This window comes from Marmota flaviventris, chromosome 7 (genome assembly GCF_047511675.1).
Source record: "Marmota flaviventris isolate mMarFla1 chromosome 7, mMarFla1.hap1, whole genome shotgun sequence".
Lineage (NCBI taxonomy): Eukaryota > Metazoa > Chordata > Mammalia > Rodentia > Sciuridae > Marmota > Marmota flaviventris.
Genome location: NC_092504.1, coordinates 51,623,511 through 51,639,122, shown reverse-complemented (window position 1 = coordinate 51,639,122; position 15,612 = coordinate 51,623,511).

Genomic DNA, 15,612 nt, shown 5'->3' with positions numbered 1-15,612 from the left:
AGTTTCTGAGGCTGGCCTTAAATTTACAAACCTCCTGCTTTAAGCCTCTGGAGTTGTTGGGATGACAGGCGTGCAACACTCTGCCTGGTTTTAACTTTATGTATCTTCTCAAAATTTTTAAAATGATGTTTATGATTTTATTTGATCTGTCATAATATAAATCCCATTTCTATATTTACTTATCTATAATCATCTGGACTACATGATTATTGGCTACAACAAATATTCTAATAATTCACCAGTGAAAATTCCCTGATGACCTCTATTAATTGCATTACGTTAAACTGTCCATGGAGAGTTCTCCATTGTGTGTGTTCTAATGTTTTTTTATTACTTCTTTTTCTCATTATGACAGTTTTTCTTACTAGTAGAAACTCCTAGGCCTTTCACTGCTCTTATTGCTTTCTTAAGATCCCTAGTGCCCATAGACTTATCAACATTTGAATTCAATTTTATTTTTATACATAAAATTTCATGATTAATTAATCTCCAATTAATCTCTTAATAACATTTTTATTATCTTCCTTTCTAGACAATCTGTTGATTCCTGATTTAAATAATAGTATTAAAATGATGATGCATCAGATAAAACCTTACTTCCTCTCTGATGTGGCATGACACTTAAAAGAAAGTCACTATAACCCTGAAACTTGGTACAAATTCATGTTATTTAGTTTCAGCTTTGCCCCACTTGGCCTACCATTTATTCATTTCTATCTGATTATCATTTTTAGACCAATAACTGTATCTTCTTAAATTTTTCATATCTCTGAATTAGTTTTTCATACTGGTGATGCACCCAATGTAAGTCAGTGTTCTACTTTAATAATAAAAAAATTCTACTACCCATTATTTCTCCCATCCATCTAAACAAATCTCATCAAAGATTATAGCCATTCATTATCCTTTATACCATCTCTGAGTTTGATGTATAGCCAGAAGATATATCTTTATTTTCCTGTGAGATATTTAGCTTTGTCATTCATTTCAAGAATCCTCTATTTCTGAGGTTGAATTTATTAGTGTTTTTGGATTATTGATAGATTTTTATGTTGCAAAGTTAAAACTCAGAGTAAAAATGCCCTCAAAGATAGATCATACTCATAGGTGTTTTGGTTTTGAGGTATATTCCTTTTGACAGAGAAGACTGTTGAGGATAACTAACACTTTATGCATGATGAATTTTTTTTCAGAAGTTGAGATTGCAGAATATAATTGTTGTACATGAAAGTCTGTGAGACTGAACTGTAAGAACTATAACCTCTACAGTCCTATTGGACAAATTGAATGAAATAATGAACTTTTCATGAAGGCTGTGTTGTACAGGATCCTGTTTCTTGTATTACTCTATCAAGGAGGAAAGCTCCAAAATATAATTGATAGGAAATACTCCAATAGCTCTACACGAGGAAAGCATATTGGATTTATCTAATATACAAAAGGAAAGAAATGAAATATGTATATTTAAAAAATGCTATTTACCTTTATTAACATTTTCAGGCAAGAGACATTAACTCAGATGCTTTAGTTCTACTTATGATAACATTATCAAAATATATCAAAGTGATTTGAACTGGCTCTCATATCTCCTCATATCTTTCTCATTTTCACATTTTTCTTCAGATCCTTGTCATATGATCTGGAGAAAATATCTCCACTCTGGAAACCAGAGAAAGAGGCACAAAATCCACAATTTCTGAAAATGTGTCATTGAGACAATAGTAATTGAGGCCATTCCCATTTTCATACATTTGTTTGCAGACCTAACACATAATGGAAACTGATTTGGCGGAAGGTCATACATCTCCAAGGACAGCAACCAATTCTTGCAGGTTATTATCTCCAAGCACTCAAAAAGCATTTTCTTCATTCTATCATGCTGATAGTTTTCTGGGTGGGTTAATATATGATAAAATGATTTGATCCAATGATTGCTTGCCAAATGTCAAATTTATTGTGCTGTAAAATAAGAACCTAAGTGAGATATATACAGTACTCTGTAGTATTAAAAACACACTAAAATCCTTAGATGATAATATTAATGGAAGTCATGAAGTCAGGAAATACAAATCTGTGTTCAGAATGTGTTGATTTCAGTGAAGACAAATGAACTGTCCCATCTAGGATAATAGGTCCTAAACTTAACAGTAGCAGTAGGACCTTGATCTTCTTGATAAATGAAGCATATTCTCTTTCTTATGTCAGTTCTGGACTACAATGGGTATCTAATATCTTCTCAGTGATGATGCTGCATCCTTACCAAATTTGTTGAAGAGTTATTGATGGCTGTTTGGAGTATATATTTATCAGGATTTCCAGTGTTATATAATAAAATTTCTTTGACTTATCCATTTTTAGGGAACAGCTTGACCTGTCTGCAGCCATCTTAACTCATAATCAACACGAGTTGATTACCTTAAGGAGTCCTAAAATGTTCCTCCCCAAACCATTTTAGTAGTTTATGAAGGTTTACAACTGGGCTTACATGCTGTCAACACCAGGAATATGCCTGATTTCTTTGATATTAGGTCAAGATAAATTTTGTACATTCTGGCTTGTATAAAGTTACTTTTCTCCTGACCATCATATAACTTTCCTTACACAGACCCAAATCATAGACATCCTCTAGTCTCGCTGCCATGCATAACCACATTTCTGTAAGTCTCCATTAAATTACACTCTTCAATCCTGGATCTGTCTGCCTCTTCTTAGGATCTCATGAAAGATTGTATGACATTTTGTGTTTGGTTCTCATACACTGGGACTAGGTTTTTCCAGAGAATTACTTTTTAATTTCTTTATCACTTTTTCCAACATCAGTGATGGTAGCTCTGTCATTTGTATCTAACTTATTTTGGACCATCTCTTTCTTCAAGCTTCCAAACTATATACTAGCACTAGGTAACTTACTGAAAAGGTACTCCCACATTAATATATTCTCCATACATAGTGTGAAATGGATGAAATGATATCCTAACTTAGAATATTTCCATTTTGTATTACTGCTCCCTGGATCTAGAATCTCAAGAATGAGTTTAATGTGTACTATCTTGATCTACCTAAGTGACACAGCTCTTTAAGTAGATCCAGGAGTTTTCTGGGTCAATTGTGTTAAGATTTAACTGTAAGGAAAATAAAAGGGAGACACAGAAACAAGATGCAGAGGCAGGGAAGAAAGATGGCAGAATTGCAGAGAGGCCAAACTGCCAAGCTTTATTTATATCAATAGGTTAATTTATGTCATTAGTGCCATAACTACATTATTGTTTGGTGTCCCTTATTTCTCAGGAGCTGAATGTCTGAAATCAAAGTCCAGGCTGATAAGATTCTAGCATAAAGCTTTTTCTTGAAGGACATTACCATAGCAACTATATACTGCAAATATGTTAGTTATCTTACTAGCTTCCCGGAGAGATGGTCGACGATTCAAAGCATAGCAAACAGAGTGCCAGTTACCCCCTGGGAGTTTGCTCACCAGAGGAACGATTCCCTGTATATTTCCTTGGTCAGAATAACTACATTGAACCAGAGTTATTTTTCTTGTGTTTAATAAAGACAAGGAGGAAGTTCTTTAAGAATAGAGTGAGTTGTCTTGCAAGACAAGGACATCATGATATCTTCAGTTAAATAGGAAGCATTAGCATTTAACAAGGAAATGTGATCAATTTCTGAAGATTGAGATTTCAAAAGATATGGGGATTCAAAACTATTTTAGCCAATGATCTAGATACTACCATATACATGCTTTAAGATCGTACTTTTTCCCAGTCTGGGCCTTAATGGTGCTCAGCATACTTAACATTTTTTTTTTTAATTCTGCACAATCTAGAACACTAAACAGAACCAAAAGACAGATTTTGAGATGTAGATCTACATATAAGATAAGTGTTTTTCTCTCAAGATATTTCAGTCCTCACAGTGAATAAAAGAATATGAGTGAGCATTCAAATGAAAAGGTCTCAATAGACCTCACAAGGACCTCTGCATCTGGCAGGGCTTGGCCTTGCAGCTTTGTTTATATTAAACCAAGAGTTCCAGGCTTTAATATTCTGATTAAATGGCCATTCTATATGAACCATCTTTGGAAAGGGACTTCTCAGTGAAATGGCTGTTTTCCATTTGAGGGCAATTGCTCCTCAGAGACTCAGCTGAGAACATCCAGCTGCCAACTCTCAATAGCAAGTAAAAAAATGAGTATTTCCATCTTGAGGGATATGAGGGCAGAATCCTGACAGAATACTTTATCTCCAAAGTTTTTTATTAGTCTTATTAATTTGTTTTAGGTTATAAGACCTATGATTGTTTTACTATAAACCATAGAAATAGGAAATCATATACTAGAAGAGTAATACAACATTAATAAATTTTATTGCCTAACTTTTTTAAAATTCACAACAAAGGAAAATTATTTATATCTACCAACTGACCAGTATATGAACCTAACTTCAGTGATTAAATAGGACAAAATTTATATATCATATAACTCATGGAAAAAGAAAAGAAAAAAAAATAACTCAAAGAAAAGCAAGGTTTTTCTGTAATAATTTAAATAACAGTCTATTTCTTTTCCAGCAAACTGTATTATTTGACTTGTAATTGCTTTCTCATGGTCTGTCTTTAGAGATTAAGGGTGACATGTTGAAGTGTCATCCAAACTTTAAATAGTTCCAGCTATTCTCAAGGCACATACACATTTATTTTCTTTTAAAGTTTTTTTTTTCCTTGATCTTGTTAGCACTCTCTAGTCTCTAGTCATGGCATTTTGATGTTGGCAGAAAAATGAAGTTTTTGATAAAGCCATCTGCAAACTATTTTTCCAGAGGACCTTCTCACTATTGATAGAAAACAAAATTTAGAAAAAAAAATGCACAGTGACTAATTTCATTTGAATTGACACTTTCACCATGATTTTTCTTTCATGGTCATAACAGTAAATCCAAACATAGTCAAACAAACCCTCAGAGATCCAGTCTGCATGATTCAGATATTGAAGGTACACAGCAAGGCAAATGTTAGATCAGAACTTTCTCTAAGGTAATATCAAGCCTGTGATATTCTGTGGACTTATTCTTGTCAATTAAGGGTTTACTCCAGATTCTTGAACAGCTGTCTCATTTGAACTCTGGAAAAATAAGCTTTGTGGATTGTTTTAATACCAATATCTTGTTTGTAATATAATGACATTCTTTATAACATCAGTTAGGAGACATTAAATGACTTGGTCTTATTATTTGTTCAGGTAACAGTAAGTATGGGGACTATTTTTGTCATTTTAGCAATTCAAATATACCATCAAATATCAAGAGAGATAAATTATGTAAATGTTGAAACTTTAGACTTCTATTATTCTATTACTCTATATAAATCCTATATACACGAAGCCCTATATAACTTGGAAGGATGATTCTTAAAAAAACTATTGCCAAGTTAGTGAAAAATGTGTACTATATCTACACACTTTGAAGTAGAGAGAAATATAAATAAATGAAAGCATAGATTGAATTTAAAAAGGAAAATCTAATATCTTATTTTTTATATTTTATAATTTGCATATTAAAGACAATTATAGGGTATACAATAATATAACAATAAAAAGTATATTTGCTGTTCAGAAGAAGAAAATTAAGTAGTTTATTGTGTGGATCTGGAATGCCCCCACAAAAGCTCATGTTTTGAGGGCTTGGTCCTAAATGCAGCAATGTCCAGAGGTGAAGCTTTTGGGAAGTGGTTTCAGGGTTCTTGCTGCATCATTGCATTAATTCATTGATAGCTGAATAGAATACTGGTAGATGGTAGAAAGTATAGGCAGGTAGGGCATGGTTGAAAAAAGTAGGTCATTAAGAATATGTTCTTGGGGAGTATCTTGTTCTGGGCCCCTTTCTTCTCTATGATTACCAGCTGCCATGAGCTGATCAGCTTTCCTCTGTCAAACCTTTCTACCATGATCTTCTGCCTTACTTCAGGTTCAGAGCAATGAAACCAGCCAACCATGAACTGAAATCATGAGCCAAAATAAACTTCCTTCTTTAAGATGTTTATGTAAGGTATTTTTATCACAGTGATGAAAAGCTGACTCATACACAGGGACACTAATTTTGTCTTCATAATTTTTAGAAATGAAAAATGATGGGTAGGTGAATTCTGACAAAGATGGAGTAGCCCATTTCTCTCAGCTTTTCCCTCATACGTTAAAACATCCTGGAAATAAAACAAGAAATGAGCAGAATAATACCCTAAAATATGCAAAAAAGAAGGTAGACTACCTCCATCCTGAGGGAGACAAAGAGCTCAGTACCCCAAGTACCCAATTGCTTCCATTATTATGAATAGGGAATTCCAGAAGCCTCATCTGAGAAGGCATCTCAAGTTTTATATACCAAATGATCCCATTGGCATAACGCTTCAATAAAAACCATAGAAGGGAAGAACAGATTATGGATTGTCAAGGGTTAAGGATGTATACAGGTGGAAGGGAGGTAGACATGGTTATAAAAGATAAACAGGAAGGCACCTTCTCTTTATGGATTTGCTCTTTATCTCACTATGCTTTTCAATACAGCTACATGGATTTTTTTTTTTTTCTTTTTGTGCTGGATTCAAACTCTGGGTCTCATGTATGCTGGACAAGTGCCCTACCACTGAAATATGTCCCCTACCTGTAAATACATGTGGTAAAATAGTACTAAAGAGAATATACACATATAAGTGAAAAATGGAGACCTCTGGATAATCTTTGTGGATTGTTTTAATACCAATATCTTGGTTGTAATATTTTATCAATATTTTATATTATTAGACCTTTGAAGAAGACTGAATGAAACATATATAATTCTTTTTATATCATATGTTATAATTCCATGTGAATCTATGATTATCTCAATTTTTAAAAATTGGGTTTATTTCATAAATACTTATGATTAATATTTCATAATAAATAAAAATAGAAATTTAAAATACAGAACATGAAATGACATCAGCATAATATAAATATAATATAAATTTCCACCATGTATGCATTTTAGCAGATTGAGCTGGAAAATTTTTTATTATGGGAAATATAATGCCTTATAAAATATTTCATTCTATATTGATTTTTCTCCAAGTCAAAAGTGTCCTGTTGCAACATTTTCCCATATATTTCATATCAAAAATATATAAAATATTGTAAATTATTTTTCTATTATGTCCACTTTAATATGAAGTTTTTATTTCCTTCCCTTTTTCTTAATTAGATATGACTTGCTGATCCTTAAGTGGTCTGCTTGAACTTTCTTATAAGTATTTATCTTTACTTCTGATTTTGAGAATGTGATTTCAAAATTCAACATGAATTCTCGATGACATTAATAGCAAATTAGACTTTTTAGAACAAAACATTAGTGAACATTAATTAATAGGAATATAAACTATCTTACCCTGAGATTAAAAACAAAAAATTTAAAAAGACAAAAAATATTAAATTATGGGACAACTTCATACCATTTTACATTTAGAGTTCCTGAAGGAATAGAGACAGAAAAATATTTGAAGAGAAAATCACTAAAAATTTTCAAAATTTGCTAAAAATTGTAAGCCTACAGATCCAAGAACACAAGCACAAGAAACATAAAACCCAACCCAATTATATGCAAAAAAAACTTAAGACAATAATCAAATTGCTCAAAACAGTTGATAATGAACAAATATTTAATAAAACTAGAAAAAAAAAGACCCTTTACCTTAGAAAAGGACAAAAAGAAGGACGTTAATAGATTTACCAGAAAAGATATAAATGGAAACATGGAGTAGGTTAACCTGTCAATGCCTGAATTTCTTTCAACATTTATTGAAAGAATAATTTGTTACCTAGAATTCTATCTCTGTGAAGCTACATTCCAAAAAATAGAGACTTTCTTATAGGTAAAAACTAAAGTAATTCACAAACTACAGACCCACAATACAAGATATGTTAGATTTATTCAGACATTTAGAAAATTATATCAGATTATAATAATATCAGATAACAGCACAAAATAATCTACAGCAAGTGAAATATAAACTGAATGTATGAGTTTGCTAAAATATTAAAATATATTTATTTTTTCTTTCTGTTTTTGGTACTGGGGTATTAACTCAGGGGTGCTCTTCCACTGAGTCACCACCTCCTGAGCCCTTTTTATATATTTTATTTTGAGACAGTGTCTAACTAAGCTGCTTAGGGAATCTCTAAGTTGTTGAGGCTAACTTTGAATTTGTAATCCTCCTACCTCAGCCTCCCAAGCCACTGGGATTAAAAGCACATGCACCACCACAACTAGTTAAGATACATTTGTTATAGCATAAATCTATTTTTTTTTAAAATTGAGCATTCAATAAATAATAACAGTGCAGTGTGTGGCTCATAGTGATGTATGTCAAATATATGACAACAATAATATAAAAGCATGGAGCAAAGATATTAAAGTATATTATAGCAAATTTCTCATAAATAATATTGTGTAGGAAAAGTAGATAACCTCAATAAGTCTTCTACTGAAAAGAAATATAATAACTATTACTGCAAATTCAAAGTCCAAATGTGTTTACAAGCAAATTCTACCAAGAATTTAAGGAAGGCATAGTATCAATTCTATGAAACTCCTTTTTTATAATAAAATCTATAAGAAACCATATTTAATGAAGCTTATTAAGTATGTTTTCTTACTTCAAAGAAAGATATCAGTAATTAAATACATATTATTTTTATGTAATTTTTAAAATTTATATATGACAGTAGAATGCATTACAATTCTTATTACATATATAGAGCACAATTCTTCATATCTCTGGTTGTATATATAGTATATTCATACCAATTCATGTCTTCATACATGTATTTTGCATAGTAGTGATCATCAAATCCCACCATCATTAATTACCCCATGCCCCCTCCATTCCCTCCAACCCCTCTGCCCTATCTAAAGTTTGTCTATGCTCCCATTACCTATCCCACTATGAATCAGCCTCCTTATATCAAAGAAAACACTCGGCATTTGGTTTTTTAAGGTTGGCTAACTTCACTTAGCATTATCTTCTCTAACTCCATCCATTTACCTGAAAATGCATGCTTTTATTTTCTTTTATTGCTGAGTAATATTCCATTGTGTAAATATGCAACATTTTCTTTATCCATTCATCTATTGAAGTACATCTATACTGGATCCACAATTTAGCTATGGTGAATTGTGCTGCTATAAACATTGATTTAGCTGTGTTCCTGTAGTATGCTGTTTTTAAATCCTTTGGGTATAGACGAAGGAGAGGGACAGCTAGGTCAAATGATGGTTCCATTCCCAATTTTCCAAGAAATCCTTACTGTTTTCCATATTGGCTGCACCAATGTGCAGTACCACCAGGAGTGTATGAGTGCACCTTTTTCCCCACATCCTCACCAACCTTATTGTTGTTTGTCTTCATAATAGCTGTCATTCTGACTGGAGTGAGATGAACTCTTAGAGTGATTTTGATTTGCAATTCTCTAATTGCTAGTGATAATGAACAATTTTTTCATGTGTTTGTTGACTGATTGTACATCATCTTCTGAGAAGTGTCTCTTCAGGTCCTTGGCCCATTTATTTATTGGGTTATTTGTGGAGTTTATTGTTCTTTGTTTTTTTTGTTTGTTTGTTTTGGCGCTTATTTTTTTGAATTCTTTATATACCCTAGAGATTGTGCTATATCTGATGTGTGAAGGGTAAAGATTTGCTCCCAAGATGTAGGCTCTCTATTCACCTCACAGATTGTTTCTTTTACTGAGAAGAAACTTTTTGGTTTGAGTCCATCTCATTTATTGATTCTTGATTTTAATTCTTGTGCCACAGGAGTGTTATTAAGGAAGTTTGGACCTAATCCCACATGATGGAGGATAGGGCTTACTTTTTCTTCTATTAGATGCAGAGTCCTCTGGTTGTATTCCTAAGTCCTTTATCCATTTTGAGTTGAGTTCTGTGCATGGTGAGAGATAGGGTTTTAATTTCATTTTGTTGCATATGGATTTCTACTTTTCCCAGCACCATTTGTTGAAGAGTCTATCTTTTCTCCAATGCATGTTCTTGGCACCTTTGTCTAATATAAGATAATTGTAGTTTTGTGGGTTAGTCTCTGTGTCCTCTATTCTGTACCATTGATCTACCAGTCTGTTTTGGTGTCAATACCTTGCTCTTTTGTTACTATTTCTCTGTAGTATAGTTTCAGGTCTGGTATAGTGATGCCACCTGCTTTTCTCTTCCTGCTAAGGATTTCTTTAGCTATTCTGAGTCTCTTATTTCTCCAGATGAATTTCATGATTGTTTTTTTCTATTTCTTTGAAGAATATAATTGGGATTTTGATTGGAATTGCATTAAATCTTTATAGTGCTTTTGGAAGTATGGTCGTTTTGATAATATACATTCTGCCTATCCAAGACCAAGGTAGATCTTTCCATCTTCTAAGGTCTTCTTTGATTTCTTTCTTTAGGATTCTGTAATTTTCATTTTATAGATTTTTCACCTCTTTTGTTAAGTTGATTACCAAGGGTGTTTTTTTGTTTGTTTGTTTGTTTTTGTTTTGTTTTTAGGATACTGAGAATTGGGTAGTTTTCCTCATTTCCATTTCTGAGGATTTGTCACTGATATACAGAAATGTCTTTGATTTATGTGTGTCGGTTTTATATCCTGCTACTTTGCTGAATTCATTTATTAGTTCTAGGAGTTTTCTGGTGGAACATTTAGGGTCTTCCAGGTATAAAATCATATCATCAGAAAATAGTGCCAATTTGCGTTCTTCTTTTCTTATGTGTATACCTTTAAATTTCTTTCATCTGTCTAATTGCTCTAGTCAAGTGTTTCAAGAACTATGTTAAATAGAAGTCATAAAAGAGGGCACCCCTGTCTTGTTCCAGTTTGTAGAGGGAATGCCTTCAATTTTTCTCCAGTTAGATTAATGTTGGCCTGGGGCTTAGCATAGATAGCCTTTATGATGTTGAGATATGTTTCTGTTATCCCTAGTTTTTCTAGTGTTTTGAATATAAAGGGGTGCTGCATTTTGTCAAAGCTTTTTCTGCATCTATTGAGATGATAATATTATTCTTATCTTTAAGTCTATTGATGTGATGAATTACATTTATTGATTTCCATATGTTGAACCAACCTTGCATCACTGGGATAAATCCCACTTGATCATGGTGCACAATATTTTTGATATGTTTTTGTATTCGATTTCCCAGAATTTTATTGAGAATTTTTGCATCTATGTTAATTAGAGATATTGGTCTGAAGTTTTCTTATTTTGATGTGTCTGCCTGGTTTTGGAATCAAAGTGATATTGGCCTCATAGAATGAGTTTGGAATTGTTGCCTCTTTTCTATTTTCTGAAATAAATTGAAGAGTATTAGTATTAGTTCTTCTTTAAAGGTCTTGTAGAACTCAGCTGTGTATCTGTCTGGTCCTGGGCTTTCCTTGGTTGGTAGACTTTTGATGATGTCTGCTGTTTTGTCACTTGAATTCGATCTGTTTTAATTCTGTATATCATCCTGATTCTATTTGGGCAAATTATGACTCTAGAAATTTGTTGATGCCTTCAATATTTTCTATTTTATTGGAGTACAAGTTTTCAAAATAATTTCTAATTATTTTCTGTATTTCTGTAGTGTCTGTTGTGATATTTCCTTTTTCATCACATATGCTAGTGATTTGAGTTTTCGCTCTCCTTCTCTTCATTAGCATTGCTAAGGGTCTGTCAATTTTATTTATTTTTTCAAAGAACCAAATTTTTGTTTGTCATTTTTTTCAATTGTTTATTTTGTTTCAATTTCACTGATGTCAGCTCTGATTTTAATATTTTCTTGTCTTCTGTTGATTTTGTGTTGATTTGTTCTTCTTTTTTAGGGTTTTGAGATGTAGTGTTAAATCATTTATTTGTTGACTTTTTCTTCTTTTAAGGAATGAACTCCATGCAATAAACTTTCCTGCTTTCATAGTGTCCCAGAGATTTTGATATGTTGTATCTGTGTTTTTATTAATCTTTAAAAAAATTTAATTTCCTTCTTGATGTCTTCTGTAACCTATTGTTCATTCACTAGCATACCATTTAGTCTCCAGGTGTTGGAGTGCATTTTATTTCTTATTTTTTCATTGATTTCTAATATCATTCCATTATGATCTGATAGAATATCAGATATATCAGGGTAGTATCACTACTTTTTTATATTTGCTAAGAGTTGATTTGTGGCATAGTATATGGTCTGTTTTAGAGAAGGATCCTTGTGCTGCTGAGAAAAAAAGTATATTCTCTCTTTGATGGTTAGAATATTTTATATAAGTCAGTTAGCATAGATAGTTATTAACTGTATTATTGAGTTCTATAGTTTCTTTATTCATCTTTTGGTTGGAAGATCTATTTAGAGATGAAAGAGTTGTGTTAAAGTCACTCAAAATTATTGTGTTGTGGTCTATTTGACTCTTGAACTTGAGAAGAGTTTGTTTGATGAATATAGCTTCTCCATTGTTTGGGGCATACATATTTATAGTTGTTAAGTCTTGTTGGTGTACAATTCCCTTGAGCAGTATGTAATGTCCTTCTTTATCCTTTTTGATTGACTTTAGTTTGAAGTCTACTTATTTGATATGAGGATGGAAATCCCTGCTTGCTTCCGCAGTTCATGTACATGGTATGATTTTCCCCAACCCTTCACCTTCAGTCTGTGAATGTCTTTTTCTATGAAATGTGTCTCTTGGAGGCAGCATACTGTTGGGTCTTTTTTTTAAATCCAATCTGGTAGTCTATGTCTTTTGATTGGTGAGTTTAGGCCATTAACCTTCAGGGTTATTATTGAGACAATGATTTATATTCCCAGTCAGTTTTGTTTATTTTTAGTATTTAATGTGACTTGGTTTCTCCTCTGATTAGATTTTCCTTTTGTGTAATTCCTTCCTCTGCTGATTTTCATCATTGTTTTTTATTTCCTCTTCTTGGAATACTTTGCTGAGGATGTTCTGTAGTGCAGGCTTTCTAGTTGTAAATTCTTTTAACTTTTGTTTATCATGGAAGGTTTTTATTTCATCATCAAATCTAAAGCTTAGTTTTGCTGGATATAAGATTCTTGGTTGGCATCCATTTTCTTTCAGAGCTTGGTGTATGCTGTTCCAGGATTTCCTGGCTTTGAGGATCTGGGTTGAAAAATCTTCTGATATGCAAATTGATCTCCCCCTATATGTGATCTGATTCCTCTCTCTTGCAGTTTTTAAGATTCTATCCTTATTCTGTATGCTAGGCATTTTCATTATAATGTGCCTTGGTGTAGATCTGTTGTAATTTTCTACATTTGGTGTCCTATACGCCTTTTGTATTTGGTTTTCCAACTTGTTTTTCATTCTAGGGAAATTTTCTGATATTATCTCACTGAAGAGATTGTGCATTCCTTTGGTATGAAACTCTGTGCTTTCCTCAATCCCAATAACTCTTAGATTTGGTCTTTAGATGCTGTCTCATAATTCTTGGATGTTCTGTTCATGGTTTCTAACTATCTTCACTGTGTAATCAACTTTATTTGCTAGATTGTATAGTTTGTCTTCATTATCTGATATTATTTCTTCCAAGTGATCTAGTATGTTAGTTATGCTCTCTATTGAGTTTTTTATTTGATTTATTGTACCCTTCATTTCAAGAATTTTTGACTGTTTTTTTCCAGAGTCTCTATCTCTCTCTTTAAGTAATCTTTTGCTACCTGTATTTGCTCTCTTATCTCATTGTTGGAGTGATCAATTTTTTCTTGTATTTGCTCACTTAGGTCATTCTTTAATTCACAGATCATTTTAATTATGAACCTTCTGAACTTCTTTGACATTTCATCAACTTTGCTATCCATGGGTTCTGTTATTATAGTGTCCTGATATGTTTGGGTCACTTTCCTTCCTTTTTTTTTTTTTTTTCTTATTGTCTATATGTCTTCCTTTCTTGCAGTGTGGATCTGATATTACACTTTATTCCCTATATTCTTGTAGTACCTGTGCATATTGTCTGTAACTCACCTTGATGTTGGGTTTCCAGATCCTACTGGTTTCCCTTAATAGATGCTACTGCATCCTGTGTCTGGGACCTGAGTAAGTTGGAGTGGATGGATCTGGGCTGCTGGGCTTGACCTCCCATGGTAGTAGTCTGCTGGTAGAAAGAGGAGGTATTGTGCCAAAGGCTAGGCTCTGGCAGTGTCTGCCCTGCCAGGGAAGGGATGAACCAGTCCTACTGAAATTCTGGATCCCTCAATGGCTGTTGTGAGCCCTCTGGGCTGGCTCTCTGCTCTCTCAGTAGTGCACTGGTCAGAATGGGTAGTCCTGCATCAGAGGCTAGGCTCTGGTGAGTGTCTGCCCCTCCAAGAAAGGGGTGGACCCAGCTCACTGTGTGCCTGGGCCCTGCAGAGGCTGCTGTGGGTGGATCTGGGCCACTGGGCTTGACCTCGTATGTATTCTGCTGATAGGAAGGGGCGGTCTTGCACCAAAGGCTAGGTTCTGGCAGTGTCTGCCCCACCAGGGAAGGGTAGAACCAGGCCTACTGAAATCCTGGATCCCTTGTGGACTGTTGTGAGCCTTCTGGGCTGTAGCTGGGCTCTTGGGGTAGTCTAAATACATACTATTTTTAAAAAACAAAATTAGGGGGAGGGTGCCATGAATAAAGCATCATCATTTTTAATATGTATTGGGACACAAAATTTTTATTACACAACTGAAATACGGGACTATTGGACTCTAAATATCATTATCCTAAAAATAAGTATATTGATATTGTACAGATAAAACAATAATTATAAATATTGAGATTTAAAATATGTAAAATGAAGATTATAAGTTAAATGCAAAGGTGGAAGTCATAAATGGTGCTTAAAGATCCTTAGATTGTACCATTACTGTGTAAGTGGAAAAATGAATGATTCTGGAGATTTTTAGCAAAGGGCTAAGTTTCATATATAACTCTAATAAATCTAGAATCCGACTTTCAGTTTCTAATGAAACAACCTAAAACTCCAATGTATCCCAAATAATCTAATATGTGGTAATTTTAATATGGAAAATTCTAATCTTAAATAAGACACATATAGAAAGATAAAAACTATAGTATACAAACAATAAGCTAAAAAAGTGATATAGTTATACTAAAGCAGACAATTTATGGCTCTAAACATTAGAAATAAAAACATACATATTATCACACATAAGATATCAATCCAACAGAAAAATGTTAATCCTACATGTTTATGTTTTCAAATAATTTAACTTCCCAGTATGTAGAACCAGTATAAATCCCCACAGACACAATCTGTTAAATTTGTATATGAGATATTCTCCAAAAGCTCACATGTACAACAAATACAGGAAGTTTCAGAGAAGTGATTGGATTTTGAGAGTCTTAACCAGATAGGTAAATAAATCCCTGATGGAATTAACTGAGTGGTAACTAGAGGCAGTTGTGCTGTGGCTAGAGGAGTTGATTTATTGGAGACAGGGCTATGAGGTATATATTTTGTATTTGGACTCTCTCTTTCTCTGCTTCATGATTACCATGATGTGAGCCACTTCCCATTGCCACGCTCTTCCACCATGATGTTCTGCCTCACCTGGAGCCCA